Source organism: Carassius carassius, chromosome 42, assembly GCF_963082965.1.
Source record: "Carassius carassius chromosome 42, fCarCar2.1, whole genome shotgun sequence".
NCBI lineage: Eukaryota > Metazoa > Chordata > Actinopteri > Cypriniformes > Cyprinidae > Carassius > Carassius carassius.
This window is the reverse complement of record NC_081796.1, coordinates 13735701-13752144: the sequence shown is the minus strand read 5'-3', so window position 1 is coordinate 13752144 and position 16444 is coordinate 13735701. Positions and strand designations below refer to the sequence as shown.

Sequence of the window (16444 nt, the reverse complement as noted above, 5' to 3'; positions counted from 1 at the left end):
CTTTCCCAGGAGGAGAGGGAGAGGCGGAGATCCCTAGGACTTTGCCTCTACTGCAGAGGGGCGGGCCACTTCATCCACTCCTGCCCGGTAAAAGATCAAGCCCGGTAGTAACTATTAGGCTACTATCGGGTGGGATCCCCGCAGAGAAGACCTCATCTACACACCTCCCGGTAATACTAAGGTGGGCAACCCATACGCACGACACAAGGGCATTACTGGACTCTGTGGCTGAAGGAAATCTTTTTGAATTCTAAACTGGCACAACTCCACTTCCCCGTGTTTCCCCTTACTCACAAGATTTCTGTTAATGCCCTAAATGGACAGCAACTCCCTTTCATTTCCCATATTACCAGACGTGTAACCCTCATTACCTCTGGCAACCACTCCGAGAACATTAGATTCCTCCTCATGGACTCACCACTGGCACCAGTAGTTCTTGGTCACCCCTGGCTCACTCTACACAATCCCAGTATCAATTGGGTTTACAATTCTGTGTCTGCTTGGAGCATCCTTTGTCATAAGTCTTGTCTTGTGTCTGCTTGTTCGTCTGTGCCTGTTTCTGTGTTCCAGGAAGAGGCAGTGAGTACCAGGACCTGAGGGAAGTGTTCAGTAAGTCCCAGGCTGCTTCTGTACCTCCACATGGTCCTTACGACTGTGCCATAGACTTAGTACCAGGTAAGACTCCGCCTAAGGGCAAGTTATATTCACTTTCTGTTCCAGAGAGGGAGGCTATGGAGAATATATATTTCTGATTCTCTAGCATTCAAGTTCATTCATCCTTCCTCCTCACCGGTGAGGGCGGGGTTCTTTTTTGTGGGGAAGAAGGATGGATCTCTGCGACCGTGTATCGATTTACCGGGGGCTGAACAACATCACGGTAAAGAATACTTATCCTTTGCCGTTGATGTCTTCAGTTTTTGAATGGTTACAGGGGGCATCCATTTTCACAAAATAGGATTTACATAATGCTTATCATTTGCATAAAGGAGGGCGATGAATGGAAGACTGCGTTTAATACCCCTAGGGGGCACTTTGAATACTTGGTCATGCCCTTCGGGCTGTCCAACTCCCTAGCGGTCTTCCAAGCACTCATCAATGATGTGCTGAGAGATATGGTTGACCATATGTTTACCTGGATGACATATTGATCTTTTCATCTTCTCTCCAGGATCATGTTCAGCACGTCAGACGAGTGCTCCAGAGGTTGCTAGAGATTGGGCTTTTTGTCAAGGTGGAGAAATGAATTTTTCATGCACAGTCTGTTCCTTTCCTAGGGTACATTGTCTCATCTGAGGGAGTGCTTATGGATCCCGACAAGTTTAGGGCTGTGATAGATTGGCCAAGTCCAGATTCCCGTAAGGCCCTACAGAGGTTTCTGGAGTTCGCCAATTTCTATCAGCGTTTCATTCACAACTACAGCCAACTAGCCACGCACCTGACTGCCTTGACCTCCCCAAAAACGACGTTCAGGTGGTCTGATACAGCTGAGGCTGTATTTGCCAGACTTAAGAGTCACTTCGTTTCGGCTCCCATCCTCGTTGACCCTGATCTATACATTGTTCCTGCATAGCATGTCATCCAGGGGTTAATCGCACCACCTTTTTGGTTAAGCAACTATTCTGGTGGCCATTAATGACTCGTGACATCCGCAGTTTTGTCTTGGCTTGCTCAGTTTGTGCCACTGGTAAAACTTCCAATCGACCTCCAGATGGGTTACTTCAACCGCTGTCAGTCCCTTTTGAGACCCTGGTCCCACATTGCTCTAGATTTGATCAGAATCAGAATCAGAATGAGCTTTATTGGCAGGTATGTTTACACATACGAGGAATTTGTTTTCTTGATAGAAGCTCCGCAGTACAACAGAATGACAGCGACAGAACATAAAACACATAATAAAGAATAAAAAATACAAATAAGTAGGTAAGGAATGACAATATACAAATTGACAATTGTAGGCAGGTATATTACCAAAAGCAGTTATGTATGTACAGGTATATTATGTGCAAAATTTAAGTGTACACTAAGTATGTGTGTTAGATAAATAAGTGTATGTGTATATAAATATAAAGTGTAGTGTGTTCCACAGTTATTATCAATTGTTCATTAGATGGATAGCCTGAGGGAAGAAACTGTTCTGGTGCTCAGTGCTCTGTAGAGTCGACCAGATGGCAACAGTTCAAAGAGGGAGTGTGCTGGATATGAGGGGTCCAGAGTGATTTTGCCAGCCCTTTTGCTCACTCTGGATAAGTACAGTTCTTGAATAGAAGGGAGGGTTGTACCGATGATTCACTCAGCAGTCCGGACTACCCTCTGTAGTCTTCTGAGGTCCAATTTAGAAGCTGAGCTGAACCAGACAGTTACTGAAGTGCAGAGGATGGATTCAATGATGGAGTAGAACTGTTTCAGCAGCTCCTGTGGCAGGTTAAACTTCCTCAGCTGGTGAAGGAAGTACAACCTCTGCTGGGCCTTTTTCACAATGGAGTCAATGTGAATGTCTCACTTCAGGTCCTGAGAGATTTCGGTGCCCATGAACCTGAATGACTCCACTGCAGTCACAGTGCTGTTCATGATGGTGAGTGAGGGGAGAGCAGGGGGGTTTCTTATGAAGTCCACGATCATCTCCACTGTTTTGAGTGTGTTAAGCTCCAGGTTGTTGAGAGTGCACCAGACAGCCAGCTCTTTAACCTAAGCAGACTCGTCACCGTCCTGAATGAGGCCGATGAGTGTGGTGTCATCTGCAAACTTCAGGAGCTTGACAGAGGGGTCCTTAGACATGCAATCATTAGTGTACAGGGAGAAGAGCAGTGGGGAGAGAACGCAGCCCTGGGGAGCTCCGGTGCTGATTGTACGGGTGCTGGATGTGTATTTTCCCAGCCTCACTAGCTGCTGCCTGTCTGTCAGGAAGCTGTTGATCCATGACAGACAGAGGTGGGCACGGAGAGCCGAGTTAGTTTGGGCAGGAGGAGGTTTGGGATGATCGTGTTAAAGGCCAAGCTGAAGTCCACAAACTGGATCCTCACATAAGTCCCCGGTCTGTCTAGGTGTTGCAGAACATAATGCAGTCCAATGTTTACTGCATCGTCCACAGACCTGTTTGCTCTGTAGGCAAACTGAAGAGGATCCAGTAAGGGACCAGTAATGTCCTTTAGGTGGGCCAGCACCAGTTTTTCAAATGACTTCATGACTACGGATGTTAAGGCCACAGGCCTGTAGTCATTAAGTCCTGTAATTTTGGGTTTCTTTGGGATGGGGATGATGGTGTAGCATTTGAAGCATGAAGGGACTTCACACAGCTCCAGTGATCTGTTGAAGATCTGTGTGAAGATGGGGGCCAGCTGGTCAGCACAGGATTTCAGACAGGCTGGTGTAACACAATCTGGGCCTGCTGTTTTTTTCCTTTTCTGTTTCCAGAAGACCTGGCGCACCGCATCCTCGCTTATCTTAATTGCAGGTGTGGGGGAGAGGGGGGATGCAGGAGGTGTGAATGGTGAGAGCGCTTGATTGGAGAGGTGTTCAGGGTGGGTTGCAGGAGTTGTTAATGGTGTGAACGGTTGTGTGGAGAAGCGTTCAGGGCAGGTGATGGGTGTTCTTTCAAACCTGCTGTAAAACTCATTCAGATCGTCTGCCAGTCGTTGATTCTCCACAGTGCTGGGGGGTGGTGTCTTGTAGTTGGTAATCTCTTTCAGACTTTTCCACACTAATGCGGAGTCGTTGGAAGTGAACCGAGTCCTTATTTTTCCAGAATAATTCCTCTTTGCCACTCTGATCTCCTTTTCCAGTGTGTATTTAGCCTGTTTATACAAGACATTGTCCACCTTCCTTTAATATTACCGCCCTCCCAGGGCAAGACAGTCGTTTGACCGTCGTGGACCAGTTCTCGAAGGTGGCTCATTTTATTCCCTTGCCTAAATTACCCTCTGCCAAGGAGACAGCGGTAACTGTTTTAGATCACGTCTTTCGTTTACATGGCCTCCCGACAGACGAGGTTTCTGACAAGGGTCCCCAATTTGTGTCCAAATTTTTGCAAGAATTTTGTAGATTACTGGGGGCGAGTGTCAGTTTATCTTCAGGGTTTCATCCCCAAAGCAATGGACAAAGTGAGAGAGCCAACTATGATTTGGAGAGAGTCTTGGTTTGCAAGAATCCTTCCTCTTGGAGTCAACAACTCTCAATGGTGGAGTACGCCCATAATTCGTTGCCAGTGTCATCCACGGGCCTTTCTCCATTTGAATGTTGCTTATGTTACCAGCCACCAGTTTCTCCTAGTATGGAATCCGAAGTCGTGGTCCCCTCTGCTCACACCTTCATCCAGAGGTGCTGTCACACCTGGAGAAGAGCCCGTGAGACTCTGCTACAGGTGGGGGCGTGCACCAAGGCCAAGGCCAATCGCCACCGGTCAAAGCCTCCCGTAAACGTCATTGGTCAAAAAGTGTGGCTTTCTACTAAGAACATTCCGCTCGGATCCGCATCTAATAAATTAGGTCCTAAATTTATTGGCCCATTCACTGTCACCAAAATCATTAGTCCAGTGGCAGTCCGCCTCAAACTTCCTCCTGCGTACAGGAGAAATCATCCCGCCTTCCATGTTTCTAAAATAAAATCTGAGTTTCATTCACTTATTAACCCGCCGGTCCCGGTTCCTCCCTCACCGCGTCTCGTAGATGGGGAACCCACTTATTCGGTTAACCGTATTGTGGATTCGAGAAGGAGGGGATGCGGATTCCAATACTTGGGAGGGACTGGGAGGGTTACGGTCCGGAGGAGAGAAGTTGGGTTCCTGCTAGGGACATTCTGGATCACTCCCTGACCGATGATTACAATTGACTGGTAAGTCCGTCGGGGAATGCCAGGAGGCGTTCCTAGGGGAAGGGGTACTGTCACGGTTCATGAATTCGCTGTCTCTCTCTCGGCTTGTTTAGTATGCAGGTGTGTGTCTGTGGTCGTGGTCCCTGATCACTACTGATTAACAGCACCACCTGCGTCCCATTGTGTGTGTCTATTTAAGTGCAGTAACTGGTGTCTCATGTTGTCAGGTCTTTGTGGTTCTTCCCTGTGTTCTGTTCTGTTCTCCTGGCTGTCTTGGATCGTGGATTCCCCCTGTTGTTCTTCGTCGAGTCTTCTTGTTCCCTGCACTGGAATCATGAGCACCTTCACTGGGAGATACAGCACTGGATCACAGAGGATCATCACTGTTGTCCACCGAGGTCCCTGCACCACACACCATCTGAGCTTGTGATCGTCGCCACTCTCCCCCTGTGGTTTCAGCATCGTTGTTGTCTGTTTGTCGGACTATATTAATATCTTGTCATTAAACCACCTTGCATTTGCATCCTGTCTCTGAGATGTGATAAAATCAGTTTTATAATTATTTCTGTTGTTTTTGAAATATGGTTGAAGTGTATTGCTGAATGTACATGCATGCTAACTTTTATGGTAAACATTTAATTTAATTAAAATGTATTTACACTTGTTTATCATGCATTTACACATTTGTAAAGACAAAGTTGTGATTGAGTACCTTTGAACATAGTATATAAGTACATTTCACTAATACTGAATACGACACTAAGTTCAATTAAAATAAAAGTAAAACATAAAAACTAGATTTTTGTGTTTCAACTAGTTGCCAAAGCCACGTTTCTCATTTACATTTAGTTGAACTTGATGTACTAAAATAATTTTTAACATTATAAGCACTATATAGATATATTGAAAAAAAACACACAATAAATGAACTAAAACCTTAACTAAAATGAAAATATGACAATAAAAACCAACCCAAAATACTGATAGAACTAATAGTATCTCAAGTATAATAAAATAACACTGACTTCTTTAAAGCATTATTGAAACCAAATGATTTAAAATTTACTTCGAAGTAATTTTAGATTATTACAAAGTGCACTTTAAAAAAAACTGTTAAAACATTCATTAAAGTGTATATTGTCTATCATTATATAATCTACAAGTCAATTTTTTTTAAATATACACTGCAAGTGCGCATTCAAAACAATTAAGTGCACTTTTTTTCACAAGGCTTTGCATGGACAAAAAAAAAAAAGCCATCATCTAGGATGCTTTTATCATTGACCCTAAGGGCTTCATTGTGATTGTATTATAAGTTCAAGCTCTGTTAACTCAGCATGAGCTCTGATGTACATATGTACTACCAGAAGCCCCAGGGAACTTCAGAAGCTGCAGACAGAATGGAAAAGCCTGCATCTCTTCCTGCTGAAGTATGAGAGGGTAATTGAATTGTCTTCTGAAGCTTGACCTATGACCCGACCAGTTTTGTACATAACAAGTGAGGGTGAAATTCATAATAGGAATCCATGGCAGCTCCCAGTGCCAGCACCGGGTGAATCTGATGTCAAGGAACCACCGAGGCTCTGCAGGTAATCTAGTCAAATGAGAAGCCTAGCCAGGGAATCCTTCACAACAAAAGACTATGGATACGAGCTCAACATCTTTAAATGATTTCTGAGACTTTAGTTGTTATTTCAGGAATATTTTACTGTGGATGGCTTGAAATAATGTAAAAAACCTGAATTGAATTGAACAAACTCATCTACACTTACAAAAAGTTTCAGTCCTTAGTGGAAAGGATCTGACTTGTAAGGTAATAATCACAGCAAAATGCATGATAAATGATTGTAACACTTAGCTGTGCCCTTTGTAACATTTAGCTGTGCCCTTTGACCCTTTGTTGTTGTTGTGTGTTTTGAGAAGGTGAATACTCCTGGAGAGTGTGGAAGGAGTAATCTATCAGAAAGCCTTTTCTCTCTTTCCTTCTCCATCATAGACAGTTGGTACCATGAAGACACAATCGGGGGGTAGCAGATGTCAGTGAGACCGCCTTTGTTTCCATTGTCTCCACACTGGACCACTGGATCTATCTATCTATCTATCTATCTATCTATCTATCTATCTATCTATCTATCTATCTATCTATCTATCTATCTATCTATCTATCTATCTATCTATCTATCTATCTATCTATTTCAGAATCAGCATCAGTTGTTTTTTCTAAGATGTCACGTCTAGAATTTGTTATTTGCATGATGTTGTTTTTAATGTGTCTCCATTCATTTAACTTATCAAATGTGAATGGCTTCCATGCGTTTTATTATTATTGTTATTATTTTTCAGTATTTCTGTGTAAAAGAGAGAAAACGAGACTATCTGAAATAGTCTATTTGACTTCTTTTGTTTTAATCCGTTGTCTTTCGTTTTGATGTGAATAATACGAAAACAGCATTAAAGTTGAAGTTGAATAAATGTTAAAAAGATCATATTTTTGGACAGTCGAACATTTCGTTCAGTTTGAATTCAACATCGTATTCTATGGAAGCAACAAATCGAGCGTGTTTTCCTCTCCAGAAAGAACAGTGTTATCCAGAAGTGGTCGTTCTGAGGGGAGACAGTTGGGTGTATAGATAATAAATAACTTATTTAAGTTCAACAAACTGGCTGTTAACATCATTAATATTTAACCCCTAAATCTCCCGTTCTTTTCCGCTTCTGGCTTTGCTACCGTTCGGACGTTCTAGCTTACTGCTCTGCGCTCTGCTTCTTATTTCTGTACTTTTCTCTGATTTTTCTAAGATTTCTACATCAGCAGATCAGCACAGTGCTCAAAAAAATGATTTTTTGGCACAAACGCTAAAACTAAAAACTCTTTGGGACTGGAATAATACTACAAAAAGAAAACTTTGCCTCCCACTGCCAGCAGCTTACATTCCAGAGACGGGAAAACAACTGCCTACATTCAAACAGAAGAGAGAGAAAATGCCTCCTGTTGCATCTACTTGTTGCATGAACTGCTGCAAACTTCTACAAAGGATTGTGATTCTTGAAACAAAGTTACTTGCTGGACTTCCAAAACAGACGGAACACTTAGCAGACCGTCGTCATGGACCCTCTCAGCATACAGCCGGTGAGTCCCATGAATCTTACGAATCTCAACAGTTTATACCAAGTGTAGAGGAACAAGCCGAAACTGATCGCCACACTAATCGATTGCACAAACAGGGAGCGAGACCCAAAGGAACACGAAATATCAGATTGTCACGAGTTTCTCGTATTGCTGCCGTAGCGTAGATTCAACTATGACAAGGCTTGTGAATACTGGCATTCAACCACCCCCTATACATCTTGAGAACAGATTTGAAGCATTAATGAATGGGGGTGAGGAATCCCCAAATGTATTTAAACATGGATCTGATCAGCCAGCAGCTAACATCGCTACTAACAGGCGCTCAAGGACGAGCAGACAGCGGCTTTCAGCTCAGACCGCAGCCGAGCCAAGGACTCTGATAGTGGGTGACTCTGTTATCAGAAACAACCGTAGCATGACTACAACAACATGCTGCCTTCCTCAAGCAACGGTCTCTGATGTGAACAAGGAACTTCAGAACATTCTGATGAAGCACAAGACTGCAAATCGAATCATCATCCATGTGGGGAAGAATGATATTCGGAAAGAGCAGTCAGAACTCCTTAAGAAGGACTTCAGTGAACTCTTTGAAACACTTTGAAGACTCAAAGTTCAGTCGTTCATCAGTGGACCACTCCCAGCACGTGGAACAAATATGTTTTCACTTTTGCTTGGGCTGAACACATGGCTACAAAGATCTTGTAATATAAAAGGAGTGAATTTCATTGACAACTTCAATCTTTTCTGGGGCCATAGACAATTGTTTAAACCGGATTGCCTCCACCCAAACAAACTTGGTGCTAGAGTGTTTAAGGACAATATCTATTTTTCCCTCCGTCATCCTTCAACAGAGTGTGTCAATCCATTCAGCACACACACACCGGGTCCGAGTCATCATGTGGTTGACATATCCCACAAGGACACTGATAACACAATGCAGACAAAACAATCACTGCTGATAGACACTATCCCGGTTGAGCCCTGCCCACAGAGCTCCTCACAGACAGACTGTGATATATCAAAACAGCTACAAGATTCAGGACCCAAGGACGACTTTCTGGAAAACAGCCAGGGAAGCCAGTACAACATATCACAGCCACCGGAAACACCAGAGATGCAGCCCATCTCACCAGACACATTATGCCTTTCTCCAGCATCTTCTGTGCTTTTCACAGAAAATGGAGGAATTGGTGTATGCTAGGACTAAACTCTCTCTCTCATTTGCTGCAAGCCCACCGTTTTTTTGCCACAAAAAAACGGCAGGCCCCAAAACCACCAAAGCCTGTGGTCCCTGCTCATGCGAGAGCTCTTCGACCACTTCCACAACACCAGGGCCCAAACCCTCTATCTGCTGTGATATGTGTCGGGTCCCTGCTATAATAACAGCAACATTCACAAATGCCTACTGAACAAGCGGGAACCCAGTGTGCCTGTAGCTTTCTCTATTTCAGTTTTATCACGTGATAGAAAATCTAAGGCCATCTCAAGCCGAAGGGCAAACTCATCTAATCTGCGGCCTATTATGCATCAAACTAAAATTGATGTAAAGACACAAAGCACAGCCATCAAGTTAGCATCTTTAAACATTCGCTCACTAAAAAATAAATCATTTCTAATCAATGACTTTATAACCACAAACAATCTGGATTTTATGTTTCTAAACGAAACATGGCTTGAAGACAGCTGCAATGCAACAGTCCTTGATGAAGCAGCCCCTCCTAACTTCACTTACATGAGTGTCTGCAGGACTGTTAGGAGAGGTGGGGGTGTAGCTGCTCTATTTAAAGATGTCTATCAATGCAAGCAAGTGTCATTTGGTCAGTACTTGTCTTTTGAATATCTAGGGATTGTGCTGAAAGGTGCTCCACATATTCTGTTTATTATTATTTACAGGCCTCCAAAATACTCTCCAGCCTTTGTTGAAGAGGTCACAGAAATGTTATCAATGATTTCCTCAGAGTTTGACTGTTTTGCTATTGCAGGGGATTTTAATATTCACATAGATAATGCAGAAAACAAAACTACAAAAGAAATGATAACGGTTCTAAACACTTTTGACTTGACTCAGCATGTGCATGGACCCACACACAAAGGTGGACACACTCTAGACTTAATCATCAGTAGGGGTCTAAACATTTCATTCATTGTTATTAAGGACATAGCACTATCTGATCACTTCTGTATTTTCTTTGATATTTTGATGTCTGCTACAACTGAATCTAGATCGGTCTCTGTGAGAAGGAGATGCATTAACGAGAACACAAGTGTACTATTTATGGAGGCTATATCTTTAACACCAAGCATTTCTGCAGACTCTGTTGATATTCTCCTTGATTCCTTCAACTCAAAAGTTAAGAATGTTATTGATGATATTGCTCCAATAATATTCAGTAAGAAAACAAACAGACAGAAATCAGTTTGGAGAAGATCAACAGCAGTTCAGACTATGAAAAGACAATGCAGAAAAGCAGAGCGGATGTGGCGGAAGACAAAACTTGAAATTCACTATAGCATCTATAAAGACAGCCTTCATGCTTTTAATGTGAAACTAGCCACAGCTAGACAGAATTTCTTCTCAAACCTTATAAACAGTAACTTAAATAATACTCATACTCTTTTTGCCACTGTTGAGAGACTGACAAACCCCCCAAGTCAGATTCCCAGTGAAATGCTCTCAGACAGCAAATGCAATGAGTTTGCATCCTTCATTTCTGAGAAGATCATCAATATCATGAAGGCGATTAGCACATCCTCAAGTAATGCAGAGGTCAGACATATTAGGCCACAATATCAAAAAGATACAATGTCTATTTTTGAAGCAATTGATAGCAAAATTCTGGAAGACATAGTGCAGCACCTAAAATCGTCAACCTGCTATCTTGACACACTTCCCACATGTTTTTTCAAGAGTATGCTTAACTGCTTGGAAGCAGATCTTTTAGAAGTGGTGAACGCCTCACTTCTTTCTGGGACATTTCCAAACTTCTTAAAAACTGCAGTTGTTAAGCCCCTCCTGAAAAAGAGCAATCTTGATAACACCATTTTGAGCAATTTTAGACCAATATCTAATCTTCCTTTTATAGGCAAAATTATAGAAAAGGTTGTTTTTAATCAGCTGAACAAATACTTAAACTCAAATGGATACCTGGACAATTTTCAATCTTGTTTTCGACCTCACCACAGCACAGAGACAGCACTCATTAAGATAATAAATGATATTCGCTTAAATTGTGACTCTGGCAAAATATCAGTGCTGGTATTGCTCGATCTCAGTGCTGCGTTTGACACTGTTGATCATAACATACTACTAGAGAGACTGGAAAACTGGGTCGGGCTTTCTGGGATGGTACTCAAATGGTTCAGGTCATACTTAGAAGGGAGAGGCTATTATTTGAGTATAGGAGAACATAAGTCTAAGTGGACGTCCATGACATGCGGAGTCCCACAAGGGTCAATTCTTGCACCGCTCTTGTTTAACCTGTATATGCTCCCACTAAGTCAAATAATGAGAAAGAACCAAATTGCCTATCACAGCTATGCTGATGATACCCAGATTTACCTAGCCTTATCTCCAAATGACTACAGCCCAATTGACTCCCTCTGCCAATGCATTGATGAAATTAATAGTTGGATGTGCCAGAAATTTCTTCAGTTAAACAAGGAAAAAACTGAAGTCACTGCATTTGGAAACAAAGATGAAGTGTTCAAGGTGAATGCATACCTTGACTCTAGGGGTCAAACAACTAAAAATCAAGTCAGGAATCTTGGTGTGATTCTGGAGACAGACCTTAGTTTCAGTAGTCATGTCAAAGCAGTAACTAAATCAGCATACTATCCTTTAAAAAACATTGCAAGAATTAGATGTTTTGTTTCCAGCCAAGACTTGGAGAAACTTGTTCATGCCTTTATCACCAGCAGGGTGGACTATTGTAATGGGCTCCTCACCGGCCTTCCCAAAATGACCATTAGACAGCTGCAGCTCATCCAGAACGCTGCTGCCAGGATTCTGACTAGAACCAGAAAATCTGAGCATATCACACCAGTCCTCAGGTCCTTACACTGGCTTCCAGTTACATTTAGGATTAATTTTAAAGTACTTTTACGCGTATATAAGTCACTAAATGACCTAGGACCGAAATATATTTCAGATATGCTCACTGAATATAAGCCTAACAGACCACTCAGATCATTAGGATCGAGTCAGTTAGAAATACCAAGGGTTCACACAAAACAAGGGGAGTCCTCCTTTAGTTACTATGCAGCCTGCAGTTGGAATCAGCTTCCAGAAGAGATCAGATGTGCTAAAACACTAGTCACATTTAAATCTAGACTTAAAACTCATCTGTTTAGCTGTGCATTTATTGAATGAGCACTGTGCAATGTCCGAACTGATTGCACTATATTTTCACTTTTTTTAATTTTATTTTATGTAAAATCATTTTCTAACTGTTTTAAATTCATTTTAAATAAGTAATTTTTTAAAATAATTTTAAAAGTTTTAAAATTGCTTGTTTTATTCTTGTTATTATTTTTCTTCATTATTATTTTACTTTCTTTTATGTAAAGCACTTTGAATTACCATTGTGTACGAAATGTGCTATATAAATAAACTTGCCTTGCCTTGCCTTTCTGTTTCAAATATGTTTACATGTCGATTATTTCCAGTCCCTTTCAAATTTCAAAGTCGTCTACCCTACTAAGCAGCTTAAAATGTCTCCGTACTTTTATGCTTCTTCGTGTGATATTTCAACTCTTGTGCTTCTTGGAAAGTGGTTCCACACACCCCGCAGGAGAAGGGCTTGTCTTTGGAGTGTTTCCGTCGGACGTGGCTGTCGAGGGCCCCGCGTGAGTGTTTCCGTCGGACGTGGCTGTCGAGGGCCCCGCGTGAGAGGCGAAGGCTTTCCCGCAGTGTTTACACTTGAACGGCCGCTCGTCGGAGTGCTGGCGAATGTGCGTGCGGAGGATGCTGGAGGCCGTGAACGCCTGGGACAGTCAGAATATAAGTGTTCATGATACATAGCCTAATGGGGATATACACACACTATCTAAACGTGGACATCATGTTGGCATATTATTTATTAGGCTACTCCATTTTTATTAATAATGTTATTGATATTCGAGGCTTATAAAACAACAACAACAACATTACTGATAATAATAATAAATGACAATAAATACCCTCACCTAATCCTAACCTTTATATAACCCTTTAACATTAAGCAATTTATTCCGTTGGTAAACCTGACTCACATACAATGGGTCTACAGGCTACTAGCAATAATAAAACTGTCTCTGGCAGTACACAAACAATACAGAAAGATTGGCACGACTACTGAAAGGCTCTTTACGCACGCGTAAATCCCCCTTTAAGAATAGAAGGATACGAGTTACAACAAAGCGACAGGCGAACTTTTGTCTCTTTGAGTGTCACAAATTAAAGCATAATCCTCATGCACAATGCACTGGGGGTGCATCTGCCATTAATTTGGACGTAAGTGTCTTCTAGGAGTGCGTCCAGCGCTAGTGAGCGATCATATGCAACGTGAAATTAGTCAAATCCTTGAAGCAGTACTTTATTGGAATGCATATAAGCACCAAGCATTTCTCACCTTGTTACAGTAAACACATTTGTAAGGCCGCTCTCCTGAGTGCACGCGCGTTTGTTTACACTGGAGGACTGCGAGAAACTTTTACCGCACACGGAGCACTAGAGGAAAAAGAGAAAAAGAGGGACTCAAATTACATTCAATACTCAAGTTGCCGTATTGGTATGGTTAAAAGCTTTTCATTAACGCATCCTGGTCATTGCTCGAAATGGGTGCTTTTGTGTCCCTCATTATTATGTGTAAAAAGTGACTAACGTGTTATGGCTGGCAAAAATAAAAGACATTTTTGTTATTTGTTACCGACTTTTATAGCAATGGCAATTATATTTTGATTGAAAGGGCAAATAATCCAAAATTATTTTGGACATAATATATTTTCCACATTTTACAAATAGCCTATTGTATTCCCATCGATATGTGTCAGTTCCTGACATTTCGAACCCCTTTTATTAAAGTGATGCTATAATTCTATAAATAAATTGCTAAATCATAATCCGTATAATCTTAAATAAAAATCCAGAGAATCTTAATCCATTAATAAAAATAAAATAAAATAAAATGTTTAAAAAACCCATAAATAAATACATAAATCATCGTACCAAAATTTCAAATGCACCCATTTCGTTATCCATGCCCTTATACAAGCATATAAACACAAATTTATCAAACCATTTTAAATAGGTCGAACATGAAAATATTTGGAAATTGCAATGTTTCAGTGTTTTCCATTTTAGGCTCCGGTTTTGTGCAGCTTTTCTTAACAGGAGCTGTTCTTTCAGCACCACAGCCGTTCTTTCGCTTAAGTCTTCAGTGAATCAGAATGAAGATATATTTACCTGATGTGGTCTGTGTTTCTCATGCACATGGAGAATGTGGATTCGGAGCCGGTCTCTCTTCTCGAAAGACCTGTTGCAGAGGTGGCAGGGGAACTTCCTGTCGCCCTGGTCCACGCAGCGCGTGTATTTCAGATGTTTGTCTCTGTAGTACATGTAAGCAAACACTTTACCACAGCGATCACACTTGAATCCCTCTCCAGAAACTGTAACGACGAAACACAGGAATTTTAGCAGTTTGCAAACACACCTGAACATATTATAATCGGACTATAAAAATAACAGGACATATATAAATATCTATATAAGATGATTAATTTGCATTACGCACATACCTTCAGTTGGGAGCGGTTCAGTGTCATAAATAAACTCTTTGAGGGTGAGAGGTATAACCAGAAACTACACATAGCAGTCTGCATACCAGACCAACAGTTCTTGGCCAGGTCGGATCTCTTTGCAGGCCTCATAGTATATCTGTCCTTCACACTGGACCGCGATCAGGTTCTGCTCCTGGGTAAAGCGCGCGCCCTTCACCAAGGACATCCAGTACCATGGAGCGCCTCTTCCATCCACAAAGTGGCTCAAGCGGCCTTTCTCATAGATCTTTACACAGGAAGAAAAAAACATAGATTTAATATAACTATATCAGGAAACCGTTTTATGCATTATGTCAATCGTGCGTTCCAGACAGATGCTTTATACAAAATCGGGATTTAAATTATAATAGTTATCTATTTTCAATTAGCTATTTACCTCCCACATGAGAGCGTTGTCATCAAAGGTTTTGATCTCACTTGTTTACTAGTTTGCCCTGAAACGGTCCAAACCTGACGCCTTTTGGACATTTTCTTTTATCAGCAAATACTCCATGATGGGAAAGACTTCCACAATTAGTTTGGAGAATCGATACACCTGAAAAATTCCAGACACATTCCATGAAAACTGCCAGCTGTAAACTTCAGACTAGAAATTCTCAGGAAAGAAAGAAATGTAAGAACGAAAGAAAGAAAAGTTAATTTACCTTCGAAGCTTCCGTTATCAACAGGGAGAAGATGACGATCAGCTAATTAATAATAACAATAATAATAATAATAATAATAATAATTACAAAAACTATTTTGGAAATTAAAAATGAAAAACGAAGAATGTGTCATTTAAAAAGAATGAAAAGTATGTTAATTGTACTTGGAACAAAAAATATGTCAACATGTTTGCAACATACTACATGCTGCCAGATATGATTGTTTGTTTTCAGCACAATAAAAGGTGCTCTGCACCTCATGTCTGTTGTACATGCTTTGTGACGGATGCATGTGCTAGAAATATGGCGTGCATGGACACGTAGGGGATCTGTTCATGGAACACCGCGGTCTGGTGGCTGGTGTGGCTGAAAAAAGACGGAGTCCCGGCGAAGTTAAACGGCATGATTATCTGTGCGTCGGTCACCATGCGGCCCAGAGACTTGAGCGGATGAAAGATGCTGTGCGCGCTCTTGAGGACGGCCGCGTAATGCGCGCAGGGCATAGAAGGGTAGACAGCCAGACTCCTGTCCCTCAGTGCGGGGTAACTGGAGAGAGACACCGACATCGCCACAGCCGAGGGGGGATCAGAGGAGAACTTCACTTGCAGTTTGTTTTCAGTTCTGTAGACTATAAAATATTTTTCATTATTATAAAAATATCTTTCCACCCAGCTTAAAAACTGTAAATGTGTAATGTCTTCTCGATTATAAGAGTTTTCAGATTTTTTGATTTTCTCCATCTGTAGCTTTAAAACTTTCAGTTTGACACAACGTTGATCTGACTTAATTATTTCAAACAACTATTAGATTGATTTTATGTTGTTTTATTTAAATGTCTTAATACAAAACGAATGTAAAAGACACATACTGAGACTTTTTTTTAATAGTTCACTGTTCTAAGTCTGAAAATGTTCAGCGAAGACCAAGAACCATTTTGATCTGGTTATTGCTATCTTTATTTTTTAGGGATGTAGGCCTACATCTAAGCAAGTACAGTTTTCCAACACAAACAAACAAAAAATACGACTCTCTAAACTAATTTTCTTTC

General features: G+C 41.4%; 1 pseudogene; it reads right to left on the bottom strand.

Moving 5' to 3' along the window:
• Window positions 1-7342: 7342 nt before the first annotated feature.
• Window positions 7343-15962, bottom strand: LOC132123908 (PR domain zinc finger protein 14-like; annotated as a pseudogene).
• Window positions 15963-16444: the final 482 nt, after the last annotated feature.